Genomic DNA, 19,059 nt, shown 5'->3' with positions numbered 1-19,059 from the left:
GCCTAATGCATGCTCTTCACATCTCTTAAGGGGAAACGGAAATTCCTAGGTGAACTTTAATCATCTTTGTGCACTAACTTTGCTTTCTCTCTTTTAACTTCTCTAAAAGAAACATGGAGAAACTCTTAACTGTTCTTGATGACGTGGATCATATGATCTGAGCTGAAGCAAACACATCACTAGATGATAAAAAGGCAAGGAGAGGGCTGCATTCGGATAGTTTCCTAGTTGTCTGGCCCATTATTTATGCCTGTTTGTTCTAGAGGCTTTTTTCACTGGTTATTGGTAGGATTTTTTTTTAACTCTTTCCCTAAATCAGATCAGTGAAAAGCATCCTGTTTGACAGATGTAATTTTTGTGTATGTGTTTTAATTTTTATGTTATCTAAATAACCTTGGAGCTTCTCTTCCTTGTAGGAAGATTTAAATAAACAATATTTCATTCAAAAATATTTGTGGGCTAATGATAATATTCCTCTTATTTAATTTGAATTATTAAACAGTAAAAATGCTGAAGAAGACCCTAGATCTCAAGATCTGGGGTGGAGGAGAGGGGGTGGGAGGGGACAGAGACAGACACAGAGAGAGAGAGAGAGAGAGAGAGAGAGAGATTGAGAGAGAGAGAGATTTGAGGGGTAAAGCTTTAAACAGAGATGGGCAGAGGTTAAATGGATTCGACTGCAGTGCTAAGAAGAGGGACTATGGTGCAAGTGAAATGACCAGTGTTTTAAGAAAGATTCTGAAGTAGTAGAAAGACTAGGCTGAGACCAGAATGTATGCACTATCCACAAGAAGAATGTCATTGTAATTGTAGAGTGTGTGTGGGGGGGGGGGGGGATGAAAATTCTCTTTCTTTTTACCCTAGAGCTGGATGTAGACATAAAATACCTAGAATATTAAAGCATTATTTTATTTCTGGAAAGATACTCGGCTAGGGGAGGGGGTGTGCCATTCCTTGGGCATCCTAAATGCACGCACACTCCAGAATCTGCACCTGTCCTTTCCAAGTGAGAGGTCAGAGGTCTTGCTTTCGAGTCCCATGTCTCATAGTTATTAGGTACATGATCTCGTGGAGGTCCCTTCCAACACCTGTAACCCCTGCTTCAGAGGATCCTGTGCTCTCTTCAGGCCTCTGTAGGCACCTGTGAACACATGTGCATGTGCACACGTACATGTATACACACACACAATAAAACTACATATCTTTTTAGATTGACGTGAAGTTTAGAAAGTTAATATGCAATAACATATTTGTGGAATAAGCATATAACCACTATTAGAATAATGAGAAAACAAGAGAAATCAGAGATAGTCTAGTCCAGCCCCTGAGGCCCATCCATGGGCTTGAAATTCATATATTTTATATGGGCATTTAAATTACTTGGAAAGCCTGTTCCTTTTCTACTCTCTGGTCCTTTCCCAATAACTTCTCTGCTACAGTTGGAACAGTCTCCTATACTGTGTTAAATTATTTCCCCACCTTCATGTCTCTGTGCTATTCCCACAACCCACGGCCCCTTTTGTCAAAACTGACCCAAGCTTCAGTGGCTTCGAATCCCTCTGTCTCCAGGAATCTTAGCAAACTCTCACTTCCTCCTCCTCCTTTATATTTTGGTCCTTTCTCACTGGGGCAGCTTTGATTGACAGATCACTGCCTAGTCCAGCAGAACTCAAGTTGCTGCAAGAGAGTGGCCACACATAAGGTACCCATGATTGTGCACTGCCACCACACAGATGTTGATGCCTTGCCAAAAGTAGTATTGAATAGGCATCTGATTGAATGCACAATTTCACACCCTGTCCCTATTGTGCTTTTGGACAAAACCCCTTGCCTCTTTCAGTCTCAGATGCCTCGGCTATGAACAGAGGATAACAGCACAGGCATACTCCCCAGGTGTGCAGGAAGAATAAACCAATGACTGAAAAAGCAATTTAAAATTGTAAAATGAGATGCTATATATAAATGTTACATAATCAAAATCATTTCCTTCTGTATTATGTTTTATTTGGCTTTATATCTTCAAATCCTTTGTGGGTTTCAGGATTTCACAGATGCAATACCATTCACATTAGTACCTAGATTCTCCTGGGTAATAAAACGCTGTGTGCATTATAGATCACAGCTATTTTTCTTTGGCACACTTACATGTGAATCTGTCATAATTTGGGGTATTCATAGTAGCTAATGATAAAATTCATTTCTAAGGGATAATCCATTTTTTTTTCTGTCTTTGCCTGGCCAGTTATTATTCTAATACTTTTGCCTCCAGGGAACTAGCTCCCATTAAATCTAAAATCTGGGTGATGAACATAGGTTTTTAGAAGCCTAAATTTTCTAGGAGCTTTACAATGAGACCTGGAAATATGGCTTGGATTTTAAAGCTCTGTTTGTTTCCTGTGTCCTTCTCTATCTTCCTTTTGATTTGAGTGTTATGAGTCACTCATTGCAATGTGATGTCCTAGGAATTGGGAAAGATATGGGTTAGGTCTTTCACATGAAAGCGAAGCAGTACGAGTTTAAGACGCTATTTTTTTTCCTTAATATATTCAAAAAGTTACCAATAGCAAAATAAATTTTCCTGTATTACCTCTAGTGCCTATAAAGAACTTTGGACCTTCAAGTCTATAACCTACTATTATTCCTAGAACAGTTTTCCAACTTAGAACTTCTGAGGAAGGGGAGTCCTTACATGTTAGAAAGTAGAGCACTGCATTCCATAAGTACTTAGTATTATCACTAGAGGGACTTCCATACACCTGGTGCTGTGCTAGCTCTTGTTCAAGCTTCAAAACAAGCTAATGGGGCAAACCTCATTACCTCAGTACTCCCGGTCTCGGCAATTGGATTGCCAAAGAATAGGACTCTTTCACGTAGCCTGAAATTCTTCCTGGTTTAATTCTATCTGTGAGAGTTAATTGTATGTGTCAATTTCACCAAGCCACAGTACAGCCTGATTAAACATTATTTCTTGATCTTTCTATGGTGGTGTCCCGAGTACTCTGACACAAGCTACAGTTAGTTATCTCCGATGAGGAACCTCAGTAGAGAAAATGCTTTCATCCAGTTGTCTATAAGCAAGGCATTAGTAAGGCATCTTCTTGACTAATGATTGATGTAGGAGGCAAAGCCCACCTGTGGATAGTGCCACCCCTGGGCAAGAGATCCTGAGTTGTATAAGAAGCAGGCTAAGCAAGCTTCAGGGACAAGCCAGTGAGCAGTTCCTGACTCCAGATACCTCCCTTGAGGTCCTGCCCTGATTTTCCTGCATGATGACCTAAAACTGTAAGCTGAAATAAAGTGGTTTCTAGATAAGGGTAACATTTGAGTAGGTAGACTCAGTAAACCGCCCTCTCTCACATGAGCATCATCCAATCTGTGCAAGCTTGAAGGCACAAAAAGAATTTCATTGTTGCTTCCTGCCTGCTTGAGCTGGAACAGTATGCATTTCTTGACTTTAGACTGGGCCCTATTATGCACCTGATTTTTTAAGTCTCTGGGCAGGGAGAAAAGTTAAATCACTGATTTTCTGACAGACAACAGATCATAGGACTTCTTGGCCTCCATATCTGAGTTGATTCCCAATAGTGAGTGTCTGTGTGTGCACATATAGATCCCATTGCTTCTACTGCTTGAGAGTTCTACAGTGGAGTCGGTTCCCCATCCCATGCCCATATCCAACACATGATCTTCCCTCTCTCAATGGCCGCCTAGTCTCTCGCTGTTGTTCATTATGAGGGATTTTTGGTTTGGGTGCTTTGGTTTGGTTTAGTTTGGTTTGGTTTGGTTTGGTTTGGTTTGGTTGTTTTGAGACAGAATCTCACTATGTAGTCCCTAGCTGTCCTGGAACTCACTATGTAGACAAAGCTGGCTTCAAATTCAGGGAGCCACCTGTTTCTGTCACTCCAGTGCTGGGATTATTGGCATGCATCGCTGTGTCCAGCTTCAGTAGGAAGTTTTAAAGCCAGGAGCGTATGTTTGCTCTGAATTTCCCTTAGTCGATTCCTGGCCAGCTTCTGGAGTTTTACACCAGATCATCATTTTTCTAGATCATTAGAGTCCTCCATCAGGCTTGTCCTTAGTGGTATAAATTTTTTAAGAAATTGAACATAGTTTTTCTTCTGAGAATGTATGTTGAAATCCCAAGTTTCTGTGGAACAAAAACTGTTCTTCCCTACCCATTTCTGTTAGCACATTTTATCGTGGTTGGATCGGTACCAATCTAACCCTCAAATGGAGAAGTTGCTTTGGCATCCAAGTAGAAGAAGAGTGCATTGTTCAGTGGGTGGTGACACACGGGCTGAAGATGCTGTGCCACCAAAATCTCGTAGGAAGTTCTCTCCTAGTCGATGTGTCCAGACTAACACCACACTTCAGTTTGCCAGAAACACCTCCACGACATTTTGTAGTCTGTGCAGAAATTAATACTTCAGACTGCTTCATTAGTTACCTCTCTCATCTGTGTGAAATTGGTCAGAAATATTGCTTCATTGTCATACATGGGAAATGATTAATGAAGTTAATGACTTGTTCAAGGTTTCAGAATGATTTCCAAGCAAAGCTGCTAATAGTCTATAGCTTCTGGCAGGGATTTAGAAATTTTGCATTTCTGTGCAAGATCTTTTTGGTGGCCCTTAAAAAAAATGTGGACAATTTTCAAAGTAAATCTATGTTGAAAGAGATGGCCGGAATGGAAGCACATTTTCCAACTCTAGATCTGCTTCAACTCTTTCCATTTTAATTATGTATTATCTCCTTTTGAAAGTGTGTGTGCATGTGTGTGTGCGTGTGTGTGTGTATGAGAGAGAGAGAGAGAGAGAGGGAGGCCATTTTACATGTGCCAACTTTGTGCAATAGATCCTCTCCTTCCTCGTTTCTGGGAATCAAACTCAAGTTATTAGGCTGTCATCAAGGACTTTTACCTGATGAGCCCTCCCACCAGTCCTTGTAGTGTGAGTTTTAGTTGGCTTTTCTCTTGCAGTAATAAATACTGTGGTGTAGCAGTGGTAATGCATGCCTTTAGTTCCAGCACTCAGGAGGCCAGTCTGATCTACAGAGGGAGTTCCAGGACAACGAAGGCTACAAAAAGAAACCCTGTCTCAAAACACAAAGAAACAAAGAAGCAAGCAAACACACAAAAGAGCTATGACCTAAAGCAACCTAGGAAGGAGTTTATTTGGCTGATGTATCTTAAGTCACAGTCCATTGAGTAGAGGCTAGCCAGGACCTGAAGCAGAGACCACAGATGAACACTGATCTGTTTCCCATGGCTTGTTCAGTCTGTGCTCTTACACACCCCAGGACCACTTGTCAAGACCTGGCACTGCCCACAGTGGCTTGAGCCCTTCCACACCAATTATCAATAAAGACATTGCCACAGGCCAAGCTGATGAAAGCAGTTTCTCAATTGATGTCCCCTCTTCTCAGATGACTCTAGCTTATGTTGAAAAAAACAAAACAAAACAAAAAAAACAACAAAAAAAAAAACCCTAACCAACACAGTATGCATTCTCTTTAGCATCTTTTTAAATGCTTGGCAATCAAAGGAGGATGGTAAAGGGCCTTTCCCCTTATTTCCATTTATAGGACAAGAGTCCAATGAGAACTAAATAGATAGAAATTGCATATGTAGGAAATTGTCCAGAGCGCACTATTTCCCCATTTCACCCTCACATCCTTCCCTTTTTCAGCAGTCAGTACCACGATAAATGCAAAGCATTTGCAGTGCATAGTAACCATTGTCATGGGGTCCCCCTTGAGCAGCTAAACACAGTAAGACAATTCTGCCAGCTGTTTTACAGCCAAGGAAGAAAGGGTAAACAGAGGTTAAGTGGCTGCCAGAAGCATTCGCCATGACAGCTGTTCAGATTGGAACTCATGACTCTTAGCAGTCATAGCCTATTGAAAGTATAGCTTGTCAGAGAGGGATGGTGGTCCCTAAAAACAAATTTGCTTAACATCCACTAAGAGAAAATTCTGCATCGTGGTTCTGATTCTTTCCATTCTTTTCAAAATATGTTTTTTAGAATCTTATGCATGAGCACTGTATTTACATCATTCCCACCCCTCTGCCAGCTCCTTCTGTGCCCTCCCCAGTGCCTGCCTTAGTGATTGTGTGTGTGTCCTATTGAGTCCATTTGCGTTGCTCATATGTGTATATATGTGTATACGTTTATGGCTGATTGCTTAGCCTTGGATAACCTATAAAGAGACCTAGCCCTGAAGAAGATTGACCCTCCCTTCTCCCAGCAGCCACTAATTGTGATTCTCCATCTAAGGCTAGGGCCTTATGAGATTCCTCCCTCCACATTTGTATGTCAGTTGGTATTGTTATTGTTCAGGTTGTGTTGAGATTTTATGGGTCTAGCCCTCTGTCCTACATAGAAGTCACAATCTCACAGTAGACATTTTGGTCCTCTGACTCTTCCAACTTTTCTTCCCCCTCTTCTACAATGTTCCCTAAGCCTTGGGTGTGGAATTTGTGATATGGATGTATCCGTTGGGGTTGAGAATCCAGTGGTCAGTGTTTTTCTGTATTTTGACCAATTGTGGATGTTTGTAATAGTCTCCCCCCCCCCAACACACACACACAAAAACAACCCTCTGATTAGAGCTAAGAGGTATAAAGTATATCTGTGGGTATAAGGATAAGTATTTAGAAAACAGAAATTTTATTTGTTTGGGAAAGCATAGTCAGCTCCTTTTATGGTCAGTGATAGTCACCAGTCACGGGTAGTTGGCTAGGTTTACAGTACCAGACATGAATTCCCTCCAATGAGTAGGCTTTATATCTGATTAGTTTTTATTAGATAGCCTATGACTCTTGGGAGCGTTTTTACCCCAACTGCTATATCTCTACCTCTATCTCTATATCTAACACTCTATCCCTATCTCTAGTTGGCTCTGCCATCAACAAGTTAGAACATGTTGCATTTGTCTCTCTGAGTCTGGGTTACCTCAATCAGTAGAATATTTTCTCTAATTCCATCCATTTATCCATTCACCTGAAAATTCTATATTTTTGTTTATATCTGAATAGAATTTCATTGTGTATATGCATCATCCACTCATCAGTTGAAGGACATCTAGGTTGTTTCCATTTCCTAGCTATTGTGAATAGAGTGGTATTGAATACTGGAGTACAATATCAAGTCCTTTAAATTTCAAAAGAAAAAGGTTGTGAAAGACACGAAAGATGGAAAGACACCCCATGTTCATAGTTTGGCAGAAGCAATGTTGTAAAAACAACCATTTCACCAAAACAATCTACGGATGCAGTGCAATCCCAGCCCAAATCCCAAAACGTTCTTCACAGAAATAGAAAAATGTCCTAAAATTCATAGGAAAACATAAGACCCCAGATAGCCAAAGCAATTTTGAGAAAAAGGGACAGTGCTGGAGGGATGACAAGCAATATTACAGAGCCATGGTAAAAAACAGCATGTTACTCGGCACAGAGGATGACATGCAGGCCAATGGAACAAAATACAAGATCCAAACACATAACTATTGCCATCAGATATTTGATAAAGATGTCAAAAATGCACACTGGAAAAAAGGCAGCATCTTCGATCAATGGTGCAGGGGAGACTGGATGACCACATAGAGCAGAAGGAGTAGGCCTGTATCTGTTCCCCTTCTGCATAAAAACCAACTACAAATGGGCGAAAGATGCCAAAGGGGAACTGCTAGAAGAAAACTGCTAGAAGAAAACTGCTTACAAGATACAGGTATCAGAAAGGACTTTCAGAAACAGACACCATTTCCTTAGGAATTAAGACCAACAACAGATAAAGCAAACATAGAATGAGACAGTTCTGTACAATACAAGAAACAATCCAGTGAAGAGGAAGCCTACAAAGTGGGAGAGAGCCTTTGCAGTTAATTACGTAAGAGAGTATTACTATTCAGAATATATAACGAACTTTAAAAAAAAAAATCAAGAAATCAACAACCCAACTTAAAAATGGGTTTCAGATCCAGAGTCCTCAAATGAGGAAATACAAGTGGCTGAGAAAGATCTTTTAAAGTGTTCAACATCCTTAGCAATTAGAGAAAAAAAAAAGGAAATTAAAACTACTTTGAGATTTCGTCTCACCCCAGTCAGAACAGTGAAAAACCAACAAAACAAGTGATAACAAATGCTGGGCAGGATGTGGGGAAGGTTGAACCCTCATTCACTGATAGTAAGATTGCAAATGAGCACATCTTAAAATTAGTGTGAAGAATTCTCAAAACGCTAAAAGTAGGTCTACCATCCAACCTGGCTATAGCACTTTTTTCATCCTTAAGCCATTCCACAAACGTTTCACCCCTTTGAGTGGAAGAACTTTTATGAAATGGGTTGGACGTAAACAAGTGGCTTTCGCACCTAGACTGTGGGGGTTTTCTTTCTGTTTCCTATGGACAGTGTTAGCCTAAGTTCCTAATACAGGAAGAGATCTTGTTTCCACTCATAGAATATCAGGATAACCCAAAACTCAATAGATTATTATGGGAGCTAGCAACTAAAGGAATGTTCTGTCTTGTGTCCAAGTGATAGGCTTTTGTAGAAACTGCATACAATAAAAATAAAATAAAATAAAAATACAATACAATGAAAATTAAAGATGGTGTGGAACCAATTGGTTATCCAGTGTCAAATGGTCAGCCCTAAAATGTACAAGTAATGCAGGGCATGGTGGTGCACGCCTTTAATCCCAGCACTCGGGAGGCAGAGGCAGGCGGATTTCTGAGTTCGAAGCCAGCCTGGTCTACAGAGTGAGTTCCAGGACAGCCAGGACTATAGGGAGAAACCCTGTCTCAGAAAACCAAAAAAAGAAAAAGTACAAGTAACATTATATAGAGCCAACAGATTATATTTATATATTTACACACATATACATGTGATAACAACTAAAGAAGAAAGAGACCATGAATTTGAAAGAGATCAGGGAGCAGTATAACGGGAAGGCTTAAAGGGGGGAAAGGAAAAAGAAGAAATGTATAAATTTTAATCTCGAAATAAAAATGTTTTTAACTTTAAAAAGATGGTGTGGGGATGTGAAAGTTGTATAAATGGGCTGTCTTTTCCTTGCCATCTGTGCTGGCTAGTTTTAATGTCAATTTGACACAAGCTAGGACCATTTAAAAAGCAATCTTAATTAAGAAGATACCTAGATAGGATCAACTCTGGGCAAGTCTGGGAGGTATTTTCTTAGTGATTCCTGTAAGAGGGCTCAGCCCACTGTGGGTGGTGCCACCAATGGGTCTGTGGTCTTAGTTTAGGAAAACAAGTTGAGCAAGCAATGAGCAAAGCAGGCCAGTAAACAGCATTCCTGTGTGACTCCTGCATCAGTTCCTACCTCCATGATCCTGCCTCAAGTTCCTGCTCTGACTGTGTGGATGATAAAGTATCAGCTGTAAGATGAAATAAACCTTTTCTTCCCCCAGTTGCTTTGATCACTTTTTTTTAAAATTTTTAATTATTTATTATGTGTAAGTACACTGTAGTTGTCTTCAGACACCCCAGAAGAGGGCATCAGATCTCATTTTGGATGGGTGTGAGCCACCATGTGGTTGCTGGGATTTGAACTCAGTACCTTCGGAATAGTAGTCAGTGTTCTTAACCACTGAGCCATCTCTCCAGCCCAATCACTTATTTTTTTAAGTCACGGTAACAGAAACAAATATATCATTCATTCTTAAACAAAAACTGAGATGTACAATTAATCTAAGAACCATGGGTAGATATATCTATCTATAGAAGAAATGGAAAATTCAACATAAAAGCTATCTATTTCTTGGGCTGGAGAGATGGCTCAGCGGTTAAGAGCACTGACTATTCTTCTGAAGGTCCTGAGTTCAAAACCAAGCAGCAACCACATGACTCACAACCATCCGTAATGAGATCGGATGCCCTCTTCTGGGGTGTCTGAAGACAGCTACAGTATACTTACATATAATAAATTATTTTTTTTTAAAAAAAAAGAAAAGCTATCTCTTATTAACTGGAGGAAATTTCTTTTATTTCCCCCTCAGCAACTAATGTAAATGAGACTTTATGTAGAATCATCAGCCAGTGGTTGGCTCCTGTTGCTCTTAAGCAAACCTATATATCACAAGGGCTTCACTCGCTCTACTAAAATTATTTTTAATATTTTAATATTATAATCGTGGTGGGGGGTGTACACACACCCATGCACCATGGTGCACATGTGGAGGTCAGAAGTCAATTTGAGGGAAGTCACTTCTATTCCCCTAAGTGGGGCCCAGGGGTAGAACTCAGGTATTCAGACTTAGTAGCAAAATACTCTTTACTGTCTGAGCCATCCTACCAGCCGAAAGAGGGTTTTAAAATAACAATTAGCCCCAGTGAGAAACCCTCACAGGGTGTGATCATGATGAGCACTGATAGTCAACTTCACATCTTAAGTGTGAATGGAAAAAGTCCAAAGAAATACAGTTCTTCCACGGTAGCTTCCTGATGATCCCAGCTAAAGATGATGTTCCATGACAGCCTTCAGCAAAGGGGCTTCCAGAGGGCCGTGAAAGCAAACAGAAGAGCGTGGGCTTAAAAGAAGATTGAAGGTCTCCCGCTTACTGTAGTTTGGATCCAAGACACACGGGTCGAAGGGTTGGTTTCCAGCCTGTGGCACTATCAGGAGGTCGCGAACCCTTTAGGAAGCAGGGCCCGTTGAAAGGACACTGGGACATTTCCATCTGTCTCCCTTCTCTGTCCAACCCCCTATTCTTGGTCACCACTGAAGTGTGTGGTGGTGTTCTACCTAGGGCTTTCCCCCATGAGGCACCATGCTGCCAAGGGCCCAAAGAGATCAAGAGATCATGAACTCTAACTGTAAGCCAATACAACACACTTCCTTGGGTATTTTGTCACACTGAGGAAATCTGACAGACTACTAGAACCAGGTCTTCTGGACCTTCTTTTCTGAGATCTCCAGACCTGTCCTCACCCCAATCCCACTCCACCCCAACATGGATAGAGATTCTTATATTCTCCTCACCTTATCTACCTCTAAGTTTCTGTAGGCAAAGGTCATTCCCCCTAGTCACTCCATAGCTGCTAGTGACTGCTGGGACTGAATCTTATCGCTGCCAGTCTTTGTGGTTCAGTAAGGAAGAAAGAACTTAATGTGCACTTTAAGATCCCTAATTTTTTTTTCTACCGCTTGTTAAGGTCCTATTTTTCCCCTTCTGTGAACCTCTTTCCACAGAGTTTAAACCAAACCCATGACAGAGCTCACCTAAGAGTCGCAGCTTTCTCTGCTGCTGTTTCATTCCTTGCCAGATGAAAGCTGGCCTTTTACCTTCCTTCTCCCTGATGACCTCATCAGAACCTTTTCATGAGACATGAGTTGTAAAGGAGGAAGTTGTGGAAGCCAGATGGCCATGTTACACCTGTGGCTCTCTCACACATGAATAGTCAGTCACCTGTACTAAATGGCTACATAATTCCTTAGAGTTTCTCAGAACTGAGACAGTGATCTGAAGTGTTTGGGTTGGAAGCAAGAGTATGGAGGTGGGGGACACGTGATTGGCAGATCATTAGCAAGTTTGGTCCCTTTCCTGTCCTGTTGTGCATTCCTTTTAACTTGAGTTGGATGCACAAGTACAGGTCTAAGCACTGATTGGATCTACCCAGTCCAAGAAGATAGTCTAAGACATGCTCATATTCTAAGTCTTAGACAGCAATACTCAGATATCTGCTTTTGACTCTCCGTTCCCTTCAATCTCTCTCTCTCTCTCTCTCTCTCTCTCTCTCTCTCTCTCTCTCTCTCTCTCTCTGTGTGTGTGTGTGTGTGTGTGTGTGTGTGTGTGTGTGTGTTTGATCTTAAAACCTGGCCAAAAATACCATTCAGGCCAGACCTAAAGGCTCCCAGTGCACTCCCTACTACCAACTATGAGCAGCTTCACACCATCAGCCTAATCAAGGTTTTCCAAAGGGTAAAGTGGGGAATGCAGAGTCCAATGGATGTGGCTTGCTTGCACTGCTGCGGTTTTCTGTTCAAGAAGACTGGATGGTTTGGCTTCTCGATATTCCTGGAGGAGCCAGCAGACAGCAGCAGAACCCATTGTGGAGAATAGGAAATGCATGGGGCGCCTTTGGACATGAGAAGAACCAGGCTTTTGCTAAGATGTCCCTGGCGGTGTGGAAGGAAAACGAGAGTCTTGCTTTGTACTTTCCCAGAGGTTGGCTGAGCCAGAGTTCTTGTTTCGGAGACAACCGCCAGAACGAGCTTAGAACCGAACCGTCTCCGGTGTAGCTGGACCTGTGAGACTCAGCCTGTGTGAGTACTCAGAGTCCTCCCATGACTGGGGCGCCTTTGGGGCCAAGTTCCTTGCCTCCTGTTGGTGTCAGATGTGAGGGTTGTTTTCCCGCAGCGTGCCCACTCGCGATGGTTCTGGGAACTCCTACGGTCTGTCAGCAAGAGCCTTCCCTGGCCGCAGCCTCGTTCCCGGGGCGTTCGGGTCCCACAGCATCAGAGCACGCAGGAGCCTCCCCAGACGACGCTGCCACCACCACCACCACTACACTTACCACCACCACCGCACTTCACAACTGCCAACTTGCGGGCAGCTAGAGCGTCTCCGGGCCAACGCTCAGCCGCAAGCGATTGGACATTGAGTGAGGGGCGGGACTACGCTCTAGGCACCTCCTACGGCCTCCAAGGATCCTGGTGCCCTGACGATTAGCTATAGCCTCCGCCAGTCAAACACTAGTCGACGCCCCGCCTTACAGGGGCTGGCCCGAGGCTGGCCCCGCCCCAGGGCTCCGCCCCCTTCGGAGCCTAGTCAGCGCTGCGCTGTGTTCCGCCTCATTCGCTGAGCGGGTCTGTGGTTTGCCAGCGCGCTCTGGGCGACTGCTGAGCCAGGCGACCGCCGAGCTTGCGGCGATCCCCGTCAGGTGCCCCGCAGAGCCAATGCGCCCAGGTGCGGCGGGGCAAGAGCAGCCGGCGGTTCCGGACAACTTGGGACTGAGGATCTGCTGCAGGGGCGTGGATTTGGCGTCTGGACTGGGCCAGGAGGGTGAGTAGCCGCGCCGTGAAAGCGGCTCCTCCGCGCCGGGTTGCCAGCGAGCCGAAGACCGCGTCGGTGCTGGCGGGTGGGAGCGTGGCGGCTGTGGAAGGGCAAGGCAAAGCAGGAGACACTTACTCTGTCAGCGTCCCGGCTCCCTAACTTCTGGTTTTCAAAGCATCCCAACTCGGCCCAGGACGTGGCTGTGCGTCGGAACCGACTTGGCGTTGGTGGTTGCCACCCTTAGGTCCCAGACGCGCCCCTGCCCCTCTGCGGCGGCGACACGGGCGCGCGGGGACACCTCGGTGCGCACACAGCAGTTCCTAGATGGCTTGAGAGTGGTTCCTAAACATTAACCGGCGCCCGAGCCGGCGAGCGCAGCGAGCGCTGGTCGCGTTTCCGACTGAGAACTGGAGGGACCCGCTGGGGACAGTAGCAGGCCTCTTTCGTACTATGCAGATCCGAAGAAAATGACAGCGGTGCTGAACATTAAACTTTGGGAAGTAATTGCTTCCTGTCAGCCTTTGAATGTGCGCCCCTCTTCCTGGGTTGCTCAGACCTCCGCATCTGCCACAAGGTGTGTCTGAGGAACTTGGTTAGGACCAGCAGGGAGCGTAGAGGCCAACACCAGGCTGGGTGTCCCCAGCCTGGTTTGGTGGTGTTCATTAAAACACCTGCGTGTTTTACGTGATGAAGTTGTGGCAAGAACTGACAACTGAGGATTCAAGGTTAGACCTGACACTTTGTTGCTAAGCTCAGGTTACACTGTCCCCCGTTTCCTCTTGTAGTAAATGCAGCTTGATATTTCTGAGTGCAGTTGCATGCAGCTTATATTCTGTGTGGACTAAATAGAATTCAGTGCAATATTGTCTTGCCATTCTTATTTGATTTGAATGAGAGCTTATTAAGAAGACTATGGAGAGTTGGCTCTGGTGTTGGGAATAGTTCTGTCTTTTATAATACATAAAACATTGAGTTATATCATATATGGATGTACAAGTGCATATATCTGAATCTATGTGCAGGATTGATAGGGGACTGAGGTAGAAATATATAAAGGATTAACTCAGCCTTGAACTTCCTCTCGCTTATAGAGATGAACGCTTTTAGCTATAAGGCATATATAGTCCTGTATGTGTAAGCATGTCTGACTCTTGTCTGGTCTGTCTGGGTCAGTATATGTCCGTAAACTTTACGAGCACTCAGTTCAATACCACTCAGTACAGATTCTGCGTTCCTGTTTTACAGCCCAGCCGCCGCCAGCCAGCCCATCTGTTAAAACATAGCATGTACACTTCAGCCAGAACACTGGGGTGGATAGTGGGTAGGGGGCAATCCTTAGGAAAACAACACGCTACAAACAAAGCCTTGCGCTTGACTTCTATTTTCAGCTATTATTTGGCCAGAACTTACAGCTTTAATGAGGGTGATGCAGGGAATGGTGTCTCTTAGAACAAGGGGGAGTATTTTCTGATATAATTGTAACCATAATTTATGAGGGGGAATTATAGAAGAAAAAAAATCCCCTGAGAAGAACTGTGGTTGTTACCTCGACCGCAAGGCTGGTTGGCAGTAACATGTATATCACAAACTGTTGTCTTTTGCTTCTGAGGACGTACTAAAAATAAATTGTTTTGAACACACACACACACACACACACACAGTTTAATAGAAGTAAATAGAACTTTATTGCCAAGGCTGAAGTTAAGATTGACTTACTAATCCTAATGAAGCAAGCCTTTAGGAATTTACACCCTGGAAATCAGTTCATATTTGGCCTAATCACTAGTAACAATGGTTCACAATGTGTAGTTTTAAAAATAATAAAAAGGCTTTATCATAAAAATTCTGATGACTAAAAAAGTATGGGAGGAGTGTTATTATAACAGCTTGTTAATCGCCTGCTGGCAAGTGACTGATACTTTAAAAAGCTATAAATTCCTTTAATGGTATAGTTACTTTTAGTGACAATAGGGACAACACCTTCAAGAAGCACAGTTGATCTTTTTCACAGTAACTTTATGTTCTTAATTACAGTTTAATAGTGGTGTTCATTATAAACTGGAGTGGTTTTAAGAACCCATCACAAGTGTTTTTGGTTTTATGTTACATAAACATTTGGATGAAATATGTAAATCCCTAATATATATGTCTAAATTTATGAAGGGCTATATAGATCCTCCTGGCTTCACATGAATCCTCCAAATAAACTGAGTAGCCCCATGGGAATTCAGTTCTTGTCCTAGAATTACTTCTGGGACCTAGGGGTAGCTTAGGATCTGCATTTTCAAGCACTCAAGACATGTTCTGATACGAGGGACTTGAACTTGAACATCAAGAAGTACTGGAATGGTGTTTAGGAAATAAAATAACATGATCTATGAGTTGACATAACAATTGATTATTCAGAAATTCCAGGTGGTATTTACTGGCCTTATAAAATTGATAGTTTAACTCTCTCAGCAAAGGCCTCTTTGCCCTGTGACTGTAATCTTCAGTCATCCCTATTCTGAATTGGCCCCAATTTTAAGGAAGTCTGCCTGGAGCAAGATAATTTAATACCTTTCCACAGTCTTGGGTCTCTGCTGTCTGTTTCTGTACCAGAGATGCTGGGATGTTCTGGGCTGATTTGGCCAGCCCTAATACACATCGTTCCTTCATTTCTCCAAGAGATGAAAAGAGAGCCCTTTTTCTCTTGGTGCTAGGACAGAAGTATGCACATAATCAGGGCTAGCACAGACTTAAACAGAATCAAGTGTTTCCTCAGGAAACTCTAGCTACTTGGCTGACCAGCCATGAGCCCCACCTACCATGATACACTCTGAAAGTTAATTTAGATTTACTTTAAGCTGTTCCTCAGAAATGGGTTGAAAATAGACTGTTTAACTGTGTTCTTACTGAAATCAGGGTTAGTTTTTATTTATAAATTATTAACAATTAGTCTTTTGTTACTTAACCTTCTGATCCTGACATGTGCATTCTGTGTTTCGTTCTTCTATTCCATACTGATAAAATTGTCCACATTAGACTTTTAGGTGAGGTTTGAAAGAGAATGTGTCTGTATCAGAAGCTGTCCTCTCTAACATTCAAGTTTAAAAAAAAAAATCTCAGAGGTCAGAGATGTCAAGAATATTTACTTCCTTGATGACAAAGGGATTTAGATAGGTTGAGACATTGGACGTATATAGTTCCAGATCATTGGATCATCCTGGAGACTTTTATGGAGCAATTTCTGTTCCGAGGACTACTTGGCATTTGATAAGTCACTCAACAATCTTTGGAGGACAATGATTTTTTTTTCCCCCACTTAGTTCCAGATGAGCAAAAAGCGGCCACAAAAGCATGAGGCGTGGCTTCTGTCTGTCATGCTTTAAGACAATACCAGTAAGTCAGATGTTGGCCTTACACTGTGAGCTGCCTGCCTGTGTTTACTTTGTGAGAACACATCTTCTGAGACCATTTTCCTTTCCACTTCTCTTTCTATTGGACTTGACTTTATAAGTTTTCCTAATGAAGTTAACCAGTGTGGGTGATGAATGTTTGGGTGACCCTGAGCTTAATCAGCCAACCTTGACCTAGAGAGGCAAATAGTTTGCGAAAGGTCACAGAGCACAATTAGGGACAAAGCCTACATGAGGAATTCTTTGGACCCACACTTCAGCCTCATGCTATTTTTGTCTGTGGCCACGTTATACTAATACTACTGTTTCTACACTAACAGAAATATTACTTACACTCCATTTTCCCAGCTTCTGCATGAGTTGACGGATTTAGAGTGGCTGTAAAACCTGAGGTATACCACAGCCCCCCCAGACAACAGCACTGACTTATTCCCTCTTTAGGCAGACAGCCAGATGGGGGTGGGAGGGGAGGGGAGGGGAGGGGAGGAGAGGGGAGGGGAGGGGAGGAGAGGAGAGGAGAGGAGAGGAGAGGAGAGGAGAGGAGAGGAGAGGAGAGGAGAGGAGAGGAGAGGAGAGGAGAAGAGAAGAGAAGAGAAAGCAAGCAACTACAGTAGAATGCAGCCTTTCTTGAAACTGGGCCATAGGTCATTACGAGCTTCTGTGCAACAATTCTTTATTTTTTTTAAACCATGGCACACTTTTGGCATCTAACTTTCATTTGACAAATTCTTTTCAAGCGTTTGACCCTTTTTTCTTTACCCTTATTCCCACAGTGAAATCATTTTTGTAAAGGCTCACCTTTCAAGTCAATCTGTTCTAACATCCCCTAATACATACATTTCAACCATTTTGAATACCCTTCTGCATTCCTACCTTTGCCAGTCTAGTGGTATTCAGTTGCTGAGCTAGAGAACCTTCAGCATAGCTTTAGCTTTGTGGATTTAACAATAAGGAAAAAGAAAACTAGGGAAGTATGATATTGAAGTAATAGTGATATGTGCATCACCCTCGATGTCCCCGGCTTACAGTGTCAGTGTTATATTTAAGATCCAGATGAATGAAGTGACAGATGCACTCATCTGTGGCCTCACAGACACTGCTAATACAAGCTGAAAACATAGCTGTAGACAGCAGGGCCTGGGTTACACAAGAAAAACAAATGCTGAGTTCTGAAAAAAGAACTGGGCCGAGAGTGAAGGGTCAGGGGTGGGGGTGGGATGAGGAGGGTGTGGGAAAGAAATACCTCCAGTGAAATGCCAGACAGTGGTAAGAAATTTATAGAAGCGTGGATGGTTTGGGGTTTCTTGCGGGCATTGATTCTGTTTTATATTGTCTTTACAACCCACTCACCCTGTTTGCTTTTAATAATTTATTCTAGCAGCAGGCCTTCCCCTGGTTAGTTTCTTTTTTATAACTTTTTTCCTTCTCATCTCAAGGTCTAATCAGAGGCATATATAATAGTGTGGCTGGTCTCAAGTACTTAGGAAAATCCATGATCAATATCACTACATCATAAACCCCTGACTGTTCCATTCTGTTTTGCAGTGTTTCCTTCCCTGTTATATTTAACTTGGTATCTGTGCTTTAAACAATATTTTATTAATCTTTGCACAATAAGATGTCTGATCTTATTCTTCTTGGCTGGAAATATCTTTTGAGTAATCCGTCATCAGACCACCATTGATCTAATGATGTATTTATTGCTCACTATTGCAGCCCTGGCAAGAAACCCAGTATGGTTCTAAAAATTTGATTAAAAAGAAATCAAGATTTTGCAAGGCGTAGCCATCCAATTATATTAGGACCTGCCAAGTATATTTTATGCTAAAACACACACATATTTCAAGTGAGCAAAATGTGCTCTTTTTGAAGGTTCTGAAAACTTTTTTTGCTATGAAATAAATAGAACAAGAAGATGCATATAATTGGAAAATTATGAGTGTGTTTTCCAATATTTTCTTTAGAGCTGAGATCTCACCATGGAGCCCTGTCTGGCCTGGAACTCACTGTATAGACCAGGTTGGCCTCAAGCTCAACAGAGATCTGTCTGCCTCTACATCCTGAAAACAGGGATTGCAGGCAGTGCTCCACCATATCTGGTTCCAAGATCCAATATTTTTTGTTTGTTTTATTCTGTGTTTATAAATGTTCCGCCTGCATGTATGCCTGTGCATGATATACATGCCTGGTGCCCACAGAGGCCAGAAGAGGACATAGATCCCCTGGAACTGCAGGTACAAACAGTTGGGAACTTATCATGTGACGTGTTTGCTGGGAATGGTCCTCTTGTAGAGGACCAAGTGCTCTTAACCACGGATCCATTTCTCCAGCCCCCATGGTACAATATTTTTTAAAAATTGTCCTCTTACATTTTATCATAGATAGATTTATTTTTTTTAGATGACATAAAAACAAATATGATAAGAACTAGCTCCCAGCCTAGAAATCAAAATAAGCTAAAACTTAATTAACAAATACTAATTAAGTACCTGTCATGGGCAGACATTATTATTTTAAGAAGAATTACAGTTGACTATTAGCTCTTGTCTTCTTAGCTAGCTCAAAATTCATTTCACATGTTAACACTTTGGGGAGACTTTTCTGTATGTGCTCCCGTGTGGACCAATGATCTCATCTGATCTTGTCT

At 42.5% G+C, this 19,059-nt stretch overlaps 1 protein-coding gene across 1 annotated transcript in view; it reads left to right on the top strand.

Moving 5' to 3' along the window:
- Positions 1-12,820: 12,820 nt before the first annotated feature.
- Marchf3 (membrane associated ring-CH-type finger 3) overlaps positions 12,821-19,059 on the top strand; it is a 145,203-nt gene continuing 138,964 nt past the window's right edge. The window contains exon 1 of the mRNA XM_021150520.3: positions 12,821-13,023. The gene's annotated coding sequence lies outside the window, so the exon portion shown is untranslated. The remainder of the gene's footprint in view (positions 13,024-19,059) is intronic.

Source organism: Mus caroli, unplaced genomic scaffold (genome assembly GCF_978045245.1).
Source record: "Mus caroli unplaced genomic scaffold, Mus_caroli_1 scaffold_19, whole genome shotgun sequence".
NCBI classification, from domain to species: domain Eukaryota; kingdom Metazoa; phylum Chordata; class Mammalia; order Rodentia; family Muridae; genus Mus; species Mus caroli.
This window is presented reverse-complemented; position numbering and strand designations above follow the sequence as displayed.